General features: G+C 43.9%; 1 long non-coding RNA gene across 1 annotated transcript; it reads right to left on the bottom strand.

The window, feature by feature from the left end:
* Positions 1-11,621: 11,621 nt before the first annotated feature.
* On the bottom strand, positions 11,622-15,612 carry LOC138113893 (uncharacterized). Its single transcript, XR_011152379.1, has 3 exons — positions 15,107-15,612; positions 13,156-13,232; positions 11,622-11,694 (listed from the first exon to the last, which is right to left on the bottom strand). It is a non-coding gene; the product is annotated as an uncharacterized lncRNA (long non-coding RNA).
* Positions 15,613-15,861: the final 249 nt, after the last annotated feature.

Genomic DNA, 15,861 nt, shown 5'->3' with positions numbered 1-15,861 from the left:
TGGGTCTGACAGTAAATCTTCTCCTGATGGCTACATTTGGAGAGGAGTTTTTTCAGCGAGTTGCACACCCATGATTTGGTAGCTAAACTCCAGGTGATAGGTCCTTCTCAGAATGTCCTGTGGGAATGTGCCTCGCCAAGGCAAGGGAAGAAACCTCTGTGGCTTCCCCTCCTTCCACTGGGCCACTCGCCCCACCAAGAACGTGCATGGCTTTGACATAGCTTGCTGCCTTCTTGTCTCATATTTGTTTGTGCATAAGTTTCCAAGGGATTAAAGGCTGGCTGAGAGACATTACCTCAGATTTCCTCCTACCTTTTCTTTTTAAAGACAGTGCTGTGTTTCCTCAACACACTGCAGGTCAAATCCTGTTTTAGCAAGCTTAGGTAAACAGCCCATATCCCTGAAAGGACACAACACACACTGTACTGGGTTGGATTGGCAAGGGCCCATCAAGAGAGCTGTGTGAAATAAGGGAATGGTTCAGAAAGGTCCTGGATGGGAAGGAGGCGAGTCCAAGACTGCACTAATGTTGTAACTGCACAGGGGTTGTGCACACTTTTGGGGCAAAGGCAGTAAAACTCATGTTTTCTGCTCTGCTGTAAGTATTTAAAAGAAAATATGAGTGTTTACATGTCCTGGGAGTGCATCTGGCACTTTGAAGGGTGCAATCCTCATTCAGACTGCAAACAAATCATGAGGAGGAGGGGCAGTGTTTGGCTGTGCTCCTGACTGTGTTCCAGAGGACAGGTCTCTGCCTGCCCTGTGTCCCCAGGCAAGTGTCCCCCTTGGTAGGGGTTGTCTGCTCAGCTCTGTGTCAACAAGACACAGCCACCTCTCCCTGGAAACCTGCCAGTGAGATAGAAATTCCTGTCCGTGGACTCCTACTTTCTCTGTCCAAGCAGTTTTTTATGAACTTGCTGATTTTGTGGTCAGGTTGACATTGGAATGTGGGTCATTCAAACAAATTGATTTCAGGTGGTTAAAAACATCAACACAATATTAGCACAAGGAGTAGGTGAAGTGTGAGGTTGAGAGAACACTGTGCAGCCTTGAGAAGGGTCACAGAAACAAGCCCTTAGTGACTCCCCCAAACTCTTGGTACTGTTTATCTGTTGTATACAAAACAAGTGGTGGTAGGTGGCACAGGGTAACTGGCATTGAAGCAGATCCAGTTTTATTTAGTACTCCAGATTTTTCCCATTCATCAGATGTTCGGGACACTTTGCAAGTAGCTAACAACAAACTGGCTAAAAACATGGAAATGTAAGATTTCCATCCATCTCTCCACCTAGCTGGAGAGCAGCTTCATGTAAACTCCAATAAAATAAAATAAAATAAAATAAAATAAAATAAAATAAAATAAAATAAAATAAAATAAAATAAAATAAAATAAACTGGCTAGTGATTTGGGGAAGTTCTTCCAATAAATGGAAGAAACCATATTTCTGCTCAGTGTGCATTCAAGACAGAAGTATTCCAACAGGGATAATCTATCTGCTCAGAAAGAGCAAATTTCTGATTTCCTCTGAGGAGTCTGTGCTCCTACTGCCCCTTGTCTTTGTGTAGATCTAGTTATGCTTATTCACTTGATTTAATAGCACTGCTTGCTATAATATGTAGGTGTTTTTATGGGGTTTATTGTAAGCTTTTTGTAGGTGTGGCTTCTTCTCCATTTCTCCCAGGGTACAAGGCCCTAAGGACAAACCAAGCAGCCTTTCCCCACTGAGAGCTGTGGGGTGTTCTTAGGGCCGCTCAGTTCTGGCTTCCAGGCTACCAGAAAGAAACAATTCCCAACTGTCGTGGAAACTTCCTGCTGCTCTGGGCTGGGAAATGGTGCTGTGTGTCAGTGCTGCCTGGAATGTGCTCTGCCTGCCCTCCTTCCCTTCAGTCCTACAGCCTGACTGCCCTTCCTTGGTGTTTCCTACCTCTCAGGATGGCAGGAGCTGAGGTGGCCTCTCCACCAACATTTTCACATGTAACTCATGTGCATCAGTAACTCTACTATGACAAAGTAATTCTACTGGGATCAAAGATACCACCTGCTGCCAGATGCCTGAAGAGCTCAGTAGCATTTTCATGTCTGTAACTGTACAGTGGAGGTGTTTTAGCCCCTGGTTTTTGGGAGCCAAAGTTGACTATAGGTACATAATCTATAGAGTGCTCTTGGACAAGAAATCTGTGTTCAGGCATGCCTGAAAGTCCTCTGAGGAGGAATGGGGACTGGAGTCAGCCTGAATACAGAGAAAATCATGTGAGGCACAGCTGGCTCTGCCTGCACCAGAGAGGTCTGTGCCAGGCTCTGCCAGGACAGGGAGTTGTTACCAGGTGTGCTCAGGGTGGCTTTTAGTGTGACCCACTGCTGGCAGCATAGTTCATGTGGAAACACCTCCATGGCTCACTGATCTTGTTCTGGAGTGACTATCAATATGTAAACCAAGCCTGAATTGTACTTTGAATGCTCCAAGGGAGGTCACCAAGACTGCAGTGGATTAAAAATTTACTTTTGTAAAAGGCATGACATATTATATAGGCCACGTGTACAAGTCTGATAAGGCAGGCAGACAAAATACACAGGGCTTTCAGTCTGATGAAATACTGCAATATTTGTTGTGTTAAAGAAAAGCAACTCAGAAAACTTTTCATTTCTGTGAGGGGAAGTGAACTGTTGCAAAAATATAAATCTAATTAGTTATCTAAAGATATTCCTTTTACTACGTAAGTACAAATCTAAAGTACTCTAAGCCTTATAGAGGAAATCCCTTAATTGGCAGATGGAGCCTTTAACATGGTGCTGGTTTTAGCTGTTATGGAAATACACTGATAGTAAATCAGTGTTAACAACACCTATTGAAAGGTTTTCTTCCCTGTTTCCCTTTCTGAGACACAGCTGGACATGAGTTCAAACCCATGGCAGTGGGCACTGATAGCCAGTGGCCCTACAAATGGAAAAGCAGCCTTGGTGTGTGTTTCCTTAGGGTTTGTAAGGCAGGATGGCCTGAAAGCCTCAGGACCTCAAGACTCCTACTCATTCTCAGTGCCAGCTATTTCCTATTTCCCAGCTCTAAGCCTGCAGAGATGCTGGTAATGAACCCTGGGCTGGGGCTGGAGTGAGGATCCCCTATCGGGACCTCACTTTGAGTCAAGGCACTGACAATTCCAACTGGCTTCTCCTGCTGAGAGAGTGCTTGGGATGGAAATGGCCACATTGGAAGTGAATCCTCACAGAACACAAGGGAAGTGTTTTGGAGCCCACTCCTGCATTCCTTGAGCCTGAAAATTCAGTCTAAGCCTGGCAGCAGTGCCCCCGAAATGGCACAATGTGGCATTTGTGCATGTACTTTGAGCAGAGGCAGATGAAAATCTCATTTAAAAGCCTGCACTTTTAAAAAAAAGGGTGGAAGAGACTTGGATGTAGATCTGAGGTCAGTATCAAAACCACCATGGACTTAAATCCTCTGTGCAGCCTTATCTTAACTTTTTAGGATTTTTGTCTGTCCCTAAGGAGCTTGATAAAGTGAGAAAGGCCAGCATGGGGCACTCCTGATGAGACCTTTTCTACTTTTAAAGAGTAAATAGAAAGAAACAGAGGTATGTGTGGGAGTTTTAGATCTTACAGCACTAATGTCCTCAGAGGAAGAGCAAACAGAGCTCAGGCAAATGTTTGCAGATTTATTTTAGTGGCCTAAATGAAACTAGAATTCCAAGCAACCAGCCCTAATTTATTATGCTCATAATATAGTGAAGGCTTTTTCTCACAGTAAATGTTTTCTTTGTTATATTGATATAAACGACTGTGTTGGTCCCAGAAAGAAAGTCTTTTCAGAGTCTGATGGTTTCTCTTAGAACAAGAGATTGCAATCTCTCAAAGGGTTACTCTGCTGATAAACCAGGCTGGCTTTGGGGAGAAATTGTTAGTGCAGCTAAAGCACAGGTCCAGAAAAATTGTCTATGAACAGTTTCTCTGAAGTGATGTCAGTTGAATTTAAACACTGTTATTGAGGGAGGAAGGCAAAGAACATTGTGATCCATAACTGATATCAGTTACTTGAAGCTGGAAGGATATACACAGCACGCATTTGGGGGAGATTTGTTGCGCTGCTCTTCTCCTGCAGTAAGAGTTTGTAGTTTCCAGAGAAGCACCAACATTAAAGATGCTGGCTAGAGAGCAGGTTGCTACTGATCTTTTCTGGGAGAGCTTTTCATTTGGGATTGCATTTTCCTAACTAGAAATACAAGCAACTCAAATTAGAAAGAAAAAATTTAGTGTTTAGAGCCTGAGGCTTTATTAAATGATTGTTTTTGTCCTGGTAAGACCTTTCTGTTTTGCTGTTGATGATTTATTTTATTATGGATTGCAGTGTTAATAATTTGCAAGATTACCTGGCAAATGGAATAGATGGTTCAATTTAACATTTTAGGAAAATATCAAAACAAATCAACATTAGAGACTTTGACACACAGGGTCACTGATTCATTTGCTAAAGCTGACAACAAACAAGTGACTCATGCTAAAATGCAATAGCTCCGTTATTTGGCCAGCTGCTCCAGCAGTGTTACAGAATGGATGTGAGTGTCCCTAAACCCATGGTGGGATTTTCCCCCTCTCATCCACATGTAGCGTGCTGTGATTTGGATCAGAATTACAGTTTTTAGTACTTTAAAAACCAAGACAAAACCAAAAACCCACCATAAAGCCCAGCACAGGCTGCCCAGGGGAGTGGTGGAGGTGTTCAAAACATCCCTGGAGGTGTTCAAAAACCATGTGCCTGGGGCACCTGGGGACAAGGTTTAGTGGTGGACATGGTGGTGGTGCTGGCCGGCGATTGGACTTGGTGATCTTAAAGGTCTTTTTCAACCTTAACAATTCCATAACTCTATGATTATCTAAAAAATGAAATTGAATCCCACTAGGATTGGAAGTGATACTCCTGAATTTTGGCTTCTTTGCAGGCTTTTTCTGTGACATCAATCAAATTTCCTAAAGGGCTGTGTTCCCTTTGGCGTTCACAGTGGTTTGTGTAAATCTGAGTCATGGCTTACAGTCTTATCACTAAAATCCACCTTTGGAGAAAAGGGGAGTGATAGCAATCCAAGAGAAAAAAGCACTTCTTGGCAAGCAGGTGCCTCTGGATGCTTCAGCAGGACTGCAGCTCTCACTTCCAGCCCGTTTCTCAGGGGAAGCCCAATCAGGGGAAGGTGGCAGCAGTGGTGCTTTGCTGTTCTCAGGAGAAATACGTCCTGCAGCAGAGTGACTGGGCTGATCAGAGGTGCTTGTTGGGCAGGACTTCTGCACCTGCTCCCCATCCTCTGCCCATGAATTGTGCCATGATCGTTCATGATGCATACTGGGCAAGATGGAATTTCTTCTCCCCCTCTAAGTCATTAAAAAGCCCTGCATTTTCCTGGGGCATCTTCCTCACTTGGACAGCTACATCTTAGTTTTATTACTGAGGCCCGTGTTTCACTACTAAGGCCAGTGTTTCATCAGTCACAAATGGGTAGGCTTTGGGTACATGAAACTCTGTTACAGAGTCTAATCAGTGTTTAGAAAGTGGATCTTTTTGAAAAACATCCTTAGAATCAGGATCTGAGCATCACAACATGACGGTAACTAGCTGTTGCATCAAGCTATGGATCCCATCTGGTTTAAGGGCAACAAGTAAACCTGCAACTGCACAGGGAATCCAGCTGATATGGGAATGGACTCTGAATTGAGAAGAGTTTTCCTGCTTCTTGTGCTGAGGCTACAATCCAGAGTTGCCATGGTGGAAACTTGTCATTTATAAGCTTGTTTTAGTAGTGATGAGGATTTGTACCAGATGAATTCCTTCTAGATTCAAATTCCTCAGACAAAAAAATTATGTTACATGCCTTGTTACTCATCCCTTCTTGCCCTTGGGTAGGACTGTGCAGCATCAATTGCTTTTTCAGTCCTTGTGGGAATGATTGATGGGCTATTGGCTAAAACTGCAGATCAAATTCTGTCCTTTTGAAATGGACACCACAAAATTCTGGAGGCTGAGTCCTCCTCAGTATAATGCTCCCACAACAGCAGGATTTTCCTGAACCTCTGTGTGCATGCTGAATCTAGAAACTGTGATAGGTATGGCCTAATAACCAAGATTACTTCCAGCTGCAAATCTGGGCTTCAAATCTATCCCACAGATTGGTCTGAGTTTTTCTCTCGCAACCCCAAATTGTATCAGTCCTGCAGTCGGTGCTGTTCTGGAAATCAGGCAGGGTTGTGTTTATCCTAAACTTGATCCACAGTTTTTGTGTGGCCCTGGGGGGTAATGGACAGCAGATGATGACTTAATTGGTGAGACATGCCAGAGCACACTTTTGTATCAAAGCTAAACCAAAATAGCCCTTAAAGGCCACCTTCTGCTGCCTTCTCTGTTTTGAGGCCACATGAGGTGTGTTCTAAAGATCCACCTGAGCAGAACTTCCTGTTTCTGTGCTTTCAAGCTGGCTCTGGGAACACTTCACACTTCTGCTCTCTCACAGAGCAGGAGCTCCTGTTTTCTCTTCATCTTGAACCCAGCAGTGGGGAACTCCATCGAGTGCTGGCACTACAGGAGGCAGAAGACCTGAGAACTGCCCCATTTCTGGGAAAACTTGTGCATCTGAGCACTCAGCACAGGGTTCAAATGTGCTCATATCCATGTGTTCCATGTCCAGGTCCAGATGGGAACACAGAGACATGTCCAGCTCCCTGTATTGCTTAAGAGAAGGGATTCAAAGTGCCACAAGAGAAACAATATCATTCACTCCCTGATAGTATTCTGGTACATGAATGTTTTAATACACTCAATTTTAAGGGCCAATTCAATTTCAACAAGTGTCAAAGAAGATGGCTTCTGAACTAAAAAACTCTTTTGTTGTCTCTTTTTTGTGATGCATAATAAGAAGCATAGACACTACTGAGCTTAGATGGTGGCAGTGATCTTCCAAATATACTGCTATATAACTCAATAAAACAGTGTGAGATTGGAGCAAGGCTAAAAATTCACTAGAACGGGGATGAATCTGATATGTGACTTTATTATGATGATACATTACTGATATGTACTACAATATAGACCATATTTTTTAGTATGGAGTTACACAATTGAAAAGAAATGACAAAAGGTGACTTTTTTGTCATTTATATATTAAAAGTTTTAAAGCTTTGTACCAGCCAGGTTTCTGCATGTATGATGAGATAATTTGACACTGGAATCTTGTATCAAGCAGTTCAAAGGAAACAGTGATGTACTGGCATTGCTTGAACTCAGTGAGAGAGTGAGTATGTATCAGTGTCTATTATATTTATATATCAGTGTATGAACTCTGACTCTCCATAGTGATGAACTAAAACCAGAGTTTATACCAGAAGTCCAGCCTAAGCTATTCCTGCAACAGTGTTACCTTACATTGCTGAATTCAGCCTTAGGTCACTGTTCCAGTCACTGTGACTGCAGGAGAACAACTAAAACCCAACATAAAGGTAATAGAGAGCCTAGAGAAGAAATTGAATTTATTAGAGGGAATTTCAGTTGAATGGCTGCTTTACAGAGGGCAGAATAGTGAAGATAATGTTGGAGACCTCTGAGGACTCTTTCTGGAATAGTGTTCAGGCCTAATCCCGCAAGCCCTTGGACACGTAAATAATCCTGCCTCACCCATGGAGCATCACCTGACATCAGTGAATGATTTGCAGGGGAAAGGATTACTCACAGGGCTAAGGGTTTGTACATTTACTTTAATTAGTCTCTCTCTGTTTTGGTTGGGGTTTTTTTTGTTTTGTTTTGGCTTTGTTTTTTTTAATTGTTTTCAGATATTAAGAGTAACTTACCCTGTATTTCTGCTTCCGCACTCATTGTGGTCAACATAGCAGGTGAAGTACATATGGTGGCACACAAATTTATGTTGCATTTTAATTCTGTGTAATTGTAACAGCTGTTAAAACCATCCCATAAAAGCACAGTCACAGGGACAACGGCCCCAAGTGCTCTCAACATCCTGGATGGAGCAAAACTGAACTTCTATTGAACTACTCTATGCCCTTTTTCCCCCATCTCAAAACTAATTGCAGTTCATCCATATGAAATCAAGAGAACTCAAGTGTAACTCAAGAGAATAAATGAGAGTGATCTCATCTTGATATGTAAGATCTACTTATAAGGAGGAGAAAATTACAAAGAGACCTTTGTGGACCAGTTTTGGTGTGAATTTTAAACCAGGGACCAGAGAAGACCTTGCTAAAGTGGGATCAGTCTCTGTTGTGCAGGAGTCTGGTTTACAGACTGAGCCTCTGTCAGCCTGGGGGTACATCTGCAGTTGCAACATAACTATTGAGTGGCCGTGGTCCCAGGAATTCCTTATCCCTGTGGGACATTGTCTGAGGCTGTGCTGCTAACACTCGGATACTTTCACTGGAACAGTGTGAGCTGATTTGGGATGTTTCTCTGGGTGATTACAGTTACCCTGGCTGGAAGAAAGGGCAGAACAAGACCCCATGCTTCCTTATAACTTATGGGAAACAGACTCCAACCAGGATAAATTGGATGTGATTCTTTAAGGGTATTTAGTTGCTCTACAAGTAGCAAATCATGAAGAACCAGTTCTGAATAATGTTCTGAGGCAGAATGTATGTGTCAGTACTGAAGAAGCTTAATTCTTGAAAGAAGAGAACAAACCCATAAACACATATTTAAAAGTAACTGGAGAAACATGAACCCTCTGAATGGCTCTGGTATATGGTCACCTTAAAGCCACCAGAATCAAACACTGAAGTCAAGACCTGTAACACTGCCAGGACGAGTGAAAGGAGAAGAAATTACTCTTTATTTCAGAGGCCAGCAAGCTACTCAGAGTAATTTATGCCTGTGTCGTATCAAGACTTCTGCTGTAAAACTGTGCAGAGGAGATCAACCCTTGGAAAATATACCAAACCTGTCTGTTCCAATCCAGAGTCATCCACGTTGGAGGGGAACCACGAGAGCAGTGTGACCACAGGAACCTTGTGCCTAACACTGACTTCTAACTGGATCTGGGTGGATCGCTGAAATCCTTCAGAATCTGCCCCTAGGCTGTGGAGGAACATGATCCTTGTGTCATGTCCCAGTTCACTTCTGTCTTTGTCAATAACTGCTTCTTTGCCCTTTACAAATTGTTCTTCAGACCTTTCTTGTGGCCTGCCTTAATGTTTTATTTTTAATTTGTGTTTTGCATTTAAGCTGCCAGAGTTCGCAGTGCTTCCAGTTGTCTTCATTTGACCCAATACTTGTGGCCTTTCCAAACACGTGAGATGGCAATTGTGCAAATGATGAGAATTTCTGTTGATTTTCTTCCTTCCCTGTCTTGGTTTAACCTGTGTGTAGTGCTTATTTGGAGACTATCAGGGAAAGAAAGGTGCATTGAAATTTTGTTTTCAAACTACCTGTAGGACATCAGATATGCTATTAAACTCTTTGAAAACATTACGTTTATTAGACAACTTTAAAAACAACAGATACAGACTGTCAGTTTTAGCGTTTTCTTGCTGGTTAAGAGGCCCAGAACTTCTGGATACTTCCTTATCTTTGATGGCTACTCTGCCAGCATCTTGCATTCATATTTTAAAAAATAAATAAAATTCCTACTCTAGCAGGAAATGAGTTTTCATATCAGATCAGGCAGGTGAATAGTCCAGCTTGGTTATGCAAATCCCTGCAAAAACCTAAAGGAGGTCAGAACTGCATGGTGTTCTAAAGAACTATTTTATAAGGACTTCTGGAAGGTATTGCTATAACCTGTGAACGAAGACACCCTTTGGGCTCAGTAGAAGAAGTATCTAAGTTGATGCTTTGGGCAAGTCAGGAGGCCGGAATGATTGTACAGAGAGCTTCAGCTCCTGTGTTAAGCTAAGAATGGTTGGTTTGTCCAACAAGATGTTCTGTGCATTTTTGTTCTTCCTATACTTCAGTCCAGAAATGTGATCAATAAATAGCGGTTTGTTTTCTCATAATTTTTCTACTCCTGTAGAAAAGTTTGCAATGGATTCCACCATGGCATGGATTTTATGTTTGGGGTGTTTTTTCCAGCTGAACCTTAGCTCAACCACTAAATAAAAATAACAACTGTTTCTTTTTGGAAACAGGTTCAACTGCTAGAAAATTAACCAACCAATCCTTGGGACAGGGAGTGAAAGGAACAACACACTCTCATGGTTGGAAGAAACCAAAGTCAGGTGAGGGTAATCCATTGCACTCTGTTCCACTCAGGTTAAACTCTGCCATAACTTTCCACTCTCATGACTGTTCTTATTGATCCTGGTTGTTCACTGGCGTCATGTGCTGCCATTCCTTCCTTTGTTCCAATAACTATACATGTACATAAAGGAGGATTAGGTCTTTTCCAGCCCTTGTTGGCGGCCAGGCTTTGAACTCCCAGCCCAGCCGAGGGCTGAGCTGCTACCGGAGCCCCAGCGCCGATTGCTGCTGTCGATGACTCCGTTCAGTGTCTGAATACAAATCATTAAGTGGTTTATTAGTCCTTTGCACCCTGCTAAACAAAAGCTGGTGTCTTTGCCAAGCCTTGTAGTGCAAGTTGTTGTGTGTGCCCAGTCATCCTTATGCTGGAAAAGCCTTGGGAGTTTTGTGGAAAGAAGGCAGAATGCCCGTTGTACCAGCAAGCAGAATGGCTGCAGTCTGGCTCCTAAAGGGCACCTTGGAGGGTCCCAGTGCTCCTGCCTCAGGCCTGTTAAAGGGCAAGGACACAAGCACACAGTGGCATTTATCTCCTGCTCTCCAGGTGTCCATGGACATCCTGCTGGTTCCTGCAGGGCCTGGGCTGTGAAATAACCCTAGTGTGGTGTTCAATCCCTTATCCCTTGGTGCTCACCTGTGCCAGGCTGTGGCCATTGCCCTGCGGCCCCTGGCAGCCAGAGCTCCTTCAGGTTCCCAGCTGGCAGGCAGCTCCCCGCCCTATGCCCAGGGAGCCTTTGCCCAGGGGTGGTAGCCAGCACCCCTCCCAGGGCACAGAGCATGGGGGAGACGGGAAACCATTGCTGTCCTTCTCATGGAATGGGTTGGGATGGGAGAGAACTTCAAGCCCGTCCAGTGTCACCCCCTGCCATGGGCAGGGACACCTTCCACTGGACCAGGGTGCTCCAAGCCCTGTCCAGCCTGGCCTCCTGCACTGAGGACCATTACAGGGGGTGCCTCTGCTGTGCTGCTGCCAAAACTGTGCCTTCCTCAGGCTGCCTTTGCTCCTCACACAGTCAGGGATCAGGCAAATCTGGGCTGCACCTGGACCTTAACCTCTTCATGGCTTGATAACAGAGCTGAACCACTATCAAGAAACTGCAAGTTAATGCCAATTACTTTCTCAGGTATTTACCTTGCTGGAGATAACCAGAGGTTATTACCTGAACTTGCTATTTTGACTTTTCTGCAGAGAGAGGGGGCAAGCTGAGCAAGATAAAGGAGTGTATTGTACTGATAATTCAAATTACAACGGTGCAATTCTTTCTAACCCACTTAGAATTGTGTAATAATGCAGCACAGGCAGAAGTTTCTTTCAATTTTTTTTTTCTTTTCAAAATCTTTCTCACTGCATTGCAATGGAAGTTGTTTTCAAAACTGTAATAGCAACATGTATTTATCAGTTGACCTTGAACTTCATTTTTAATGAACAACAAAAGTCAGCAGAATACCAGCTCTTGATAATCTGTAAGAGACATCAAAAAAAAAGAGAGAAAGGTTAGGTAAGGAAGGCACATTAAATCAGGTAATAATCATTAAAGAATTGTGTTATTGCTGTTTACACTATTACTGGGAGCTAAACAGAGTTAATATTGCCTTTCAAACCTTTCAAAGCTAAATCTTGTGGGGTTTTTCTTAACTAGAGTGAAGGACAAAGATAAGCAAAGTGGAAAAAAGTCAAACTAAGGTCAGAGATTTAGGACAGTATAAAAGAAGGTAATTCAGCAGGAGAGTGAACAGCATGTGCTGGGGGAGGAGGAGGATGTGTCAGTGGAGAAAGGAGAAAAACATGGAAACATTATCAGAATTGTTTTCTTTATAAACTTGCTGCCCACTTCTTGCTTCCTTTTCATAATGTGGGTCTGACTGGTTAATCACTGCACATGGTGGTTGCCTGTGGCTTTGTTCGTGTACTCAACTGCATTTTTAATTGTCAAGGGCACCTACAGCAGTGTCCAGGCACTATTTTGGGCTGTTGCTGCAAACCCAGATAAACACAAGTGGAAGTTCCACTTGGAAAAACTCTGTTGCTCACAGAAAGGGAATTTTTAAACTTCACTCCTGACTAAGTCTGAAAAATTAGCTCTGAGTTTGCATTCTGCAACATTGCCTACAAGTTACTTATCAAATCAGGGAGCAAGGGACTTGGAACCAAATGTGCTAAACTAATTTTGACTAGAGAGCTGATACGTAAAGCAAGCTTATCCAAAAGCAAAAATACACTTCTTTTAAAGCCCCCTCCGCCCCTGAAAAATCTCAAGCAGACACACATCCAGGGGAAGCTGTGCAGGGAGGGCTCCCTGAGTGGGTGGCAGTCTCATGCGGGGCAGCACATTCCCAGAGCCCCCGTGCTGGGCAGTGAGGACACAGCACACCAGCCCCTGATGTCCGTGTGTGCATGGTGTGCACTCCCTCTTCTGGATAGCTCGGAGCGCTTGTGCGGGTGGAATTTCCTCCCTGGGCCTAAAAGCTCGGCAGGGCTGAAGTTACAGTGCTGCTCCTGGACTGTGGTGTCCCAAACAGGAGCAGGGAGGCACACTGAGAAATAGGGGCTCTGGGAGCTCCTGGGTGTTCTGACACAGCCACGAGCATGTGGGTTGTTATCAGTTGTGTGGAGGTTATGGTAACAAAAAGGGCACCTGACCAAGCCTGAGCAGGGGCTGTCAGAACCAGCGTTGCAGTGCTGACTACATAAAACCCAGAAAATCTGGATCTAAGTGCTGTGGCCGGCCTCTTCCAGTGCCATGAGTCACACTGCATAATAATGGCTTGAATGCCCTACATGCCAGGCATCCAAACCTTTGATCACGATTTGGACTCTCCAGCTCAGACTCATCACTATGGAAATCTGATTTTCATTTAGGAAAGCAGCTGTGACCTTGCAGTTAGGTCACCTAAAAAAGATGGGGCTGTGCCCCATTCCCACCTGTGCCCCTGGCTGACCCCAGGCATGTCATCTGCTCTCTCCTTCTGTAAAACAAGGCTGACCACATTTCTGATGTCCTGGGAGGAAAATGAAAGCACATAAAATCATAGAATAATGGAATGGTTTGGGTTGGGAGGGACCTTAAAGCCCCTCCCATTCCACCCCCTGCCCTGGGCAGGGACACCTTCCCCTACCCCAGGTTGCTCCAAGCCCCATCCAACCTGGCCTTGCTCACTTCCAGAGATGGAACAACATACCTGGGGTAATTTGATATCTGGCATTACGAGCCTTTAACAGCTTTGTCAGAGAAACAAAAATATTCTTATTCTTATTCTTATTCTTATTCTTATTCTTATTCTTATTCCTATTCTTATTCTTATTCTTATTCTTATTCTTATTCTTATTCGTTACCTTAATTTATTTTGTTCGCTCTGGTTGGGAGGGTTCACAGTATCCCTTCTTGTAACCTGTGTGCTGTCCCCCCACTTCTCCAACCTCCACTGAGCAAAAAGCCCCAACTCTCCATCCTTTCACTGCTTCTCTCCCTGGAGCAGACTGATAAAGATTTTAATTCCTAATTAATTCCTTGGGGCTGGAGAATATATCCACCAATTTCTTCCCCATCCAGATAGTTCGAACCCTTCCCCTTCACACCCCCAAAACCTTTAGCTTCCTCCACTCTCAGACCTCCAGGAATCTTCAGTCTTAAATGAAGAAAACAGAATTTTGGGGTAATCTGTTTGGTCCCTTCCTTTCCACCCTTCCATAAAGGGTGGGTTTGCAGCTATATTAAGGCTCATGAATCTCATATGCCCTCAAAATAGCAAACCCATTGGTAGCACTCTATTTTCCAAATGTAATTAAAGCCTCAGAGTCCTATTGGAGCCATGGAATTTCATTGCTAAGCATTGTGCTGCTGACAGAAGAGAATGCTGCAATTTGAAGCCCATGAGATTTACAGGAATAAAGTAAAGCTTTGCTCTAGGTTTTCAAAACCCCAAACTCTGCCTGTGCATCCATTATACATGACAGAATGATTATACTACCAAAAAATAAATTAGATATCCAATCTTTTGTATTTTGGCTGCAGGCAGTTCAGCTCTGTCTGGTTGAGTGCACATTGTGTGTTCTTCCTTTGGATACACAAGAGCTCTAGGTGGGGGATGAAAGGGGCAGGGGGCTGGAATCACATCAGACTATTTTCTCTCTGTGTTTGGACAATGCAAGAACAGGCTCTGCACACACAGGAATCTCTGGGGATCATCAGTTGCTGCAGGCAAACTCAGTCCCCCATTGTTCCGATGCAAAATTAGAAATATTCGTTCATAATGTGTTGAAAGGTTTCTGCGCATCCTGAAAAAATGATGGAATCATCTAACACATAGGCTTGGTTTTTATTTGGGCATATATCCATCCTCTGCAGCTGGGCATCAGGCCTAGCTAAGTCCATACAGCTTCCCAGGTCAAGAGCTCCATGATTTGATGAGGGTTGTGTTGATGAAATCAAACTGTTACTCACCTGCTGCTGATTAATTTACCTGCAGCAAGTGTTTCTGTAGGAGCAGGTGAAGCATTCAGTATTTTTAGCATGATAAGAACTTCTACAAGCAGTGAAAGCACCAGGCTCTGAAGAATCAGCCAAATGTTTCTACCCATATCACTGCACCCATACTGGTGTTTGCAATGCTTCATGTCCTACAGATAGAAGTGATACAGCAGAGGGTGCATGAGCAACAGAGCATGGGGTCCTGCAGATTAGCAGATGTGTCTACAGAGATTTGTGATAAAATCACGTACTATGGGCCAGCAAGTATAATGTATTTTGTATTCTTGTATTATGAACTAGCAAGGCTGCATCCAGGTATATAAAAATCCCATATTCCAGAGTGCTGGAGGATCATTTTCTTGGCTTGTTTTTTCTTTCAGCTGGTCTTACTGATGCATAACTCACCATTCAGCCACTTGTTCGGGTCACACTGCAGGCAGTCCTGTGCTTGTGTAAGGCTTCAGCTCCTCATTCCCAAAGCTTTTCTTCCCCAGCCCCTTCCTTCTGTCACGTACGTCCCAGCCTTGCACACAACGGGTATGTGACGTGGTTCTGGATTTGCACACCTGTATCCGTGTCCCCAGCAAAGCTCATCCCCAAGCTTCACATTCCCAAACAGACTCACAGGGCCCTGCAGGGCTTTCTGTCATTTATTTTCCCCCAGCTGCTCCTGCACAAGTATTTATGGGTGTCTTGCACTGACAGTAAGAGAAGGACAAGTGTTACACATGCCAGCCTGGAAAGGACTTGGAATCTTTTCCAACAGAGAGCTCGATTTGTTCCAGGTTTACCACTATCTTTTGCTTATGGTGTTGCGTGTTATTAAACTGTTTTGAAATACAGTAGCACTCTTTTTCATTTTTGCTCCTGAGCTGGATTTACTGTGTGCACACGTAACAAAAGGGAAGGAGAAGAACAACCACAGCTCCTGTCAGTCAAATGTGGGGTCTGTGCTACCAATCACACGTACGTGGCCACAGCTGCACAAATCATACGCTGGACTTCCTTCTCCCTGCCTACTCTGTTACTTCAAAGTAATTGTTTCTCCCCTTCCTGCTCACCCCCAAGGAGTTCTGTTTTCTTCACTCAGCTGTGCCCATGGGCTCTGGCACCCTTCCTGAGGACGAGGCAGCTTTGAGCCAAGCCATCGCTCGTGCAAG

This window comes from Aphelocoma coerulescens, chromosome 8 (assembly GCF_041296385.1).
Source record: "Aphelocoma coerulescens isolate FSJ_1873_10779 chromosome 8, UR_Acoe_1.0, whole genome shotgun sequence".
Lineage (NCBI taxonomy): Eukaryota > Metazoa > Chordata > Aves > Passeriformes > Corvidae > Aphelocoma > Aphelocoma coerulescens.
Note: the sequence above shows the minus strand (reverse complement) of the source record. Positions and strands in the feature narration are given on the sequence as shown.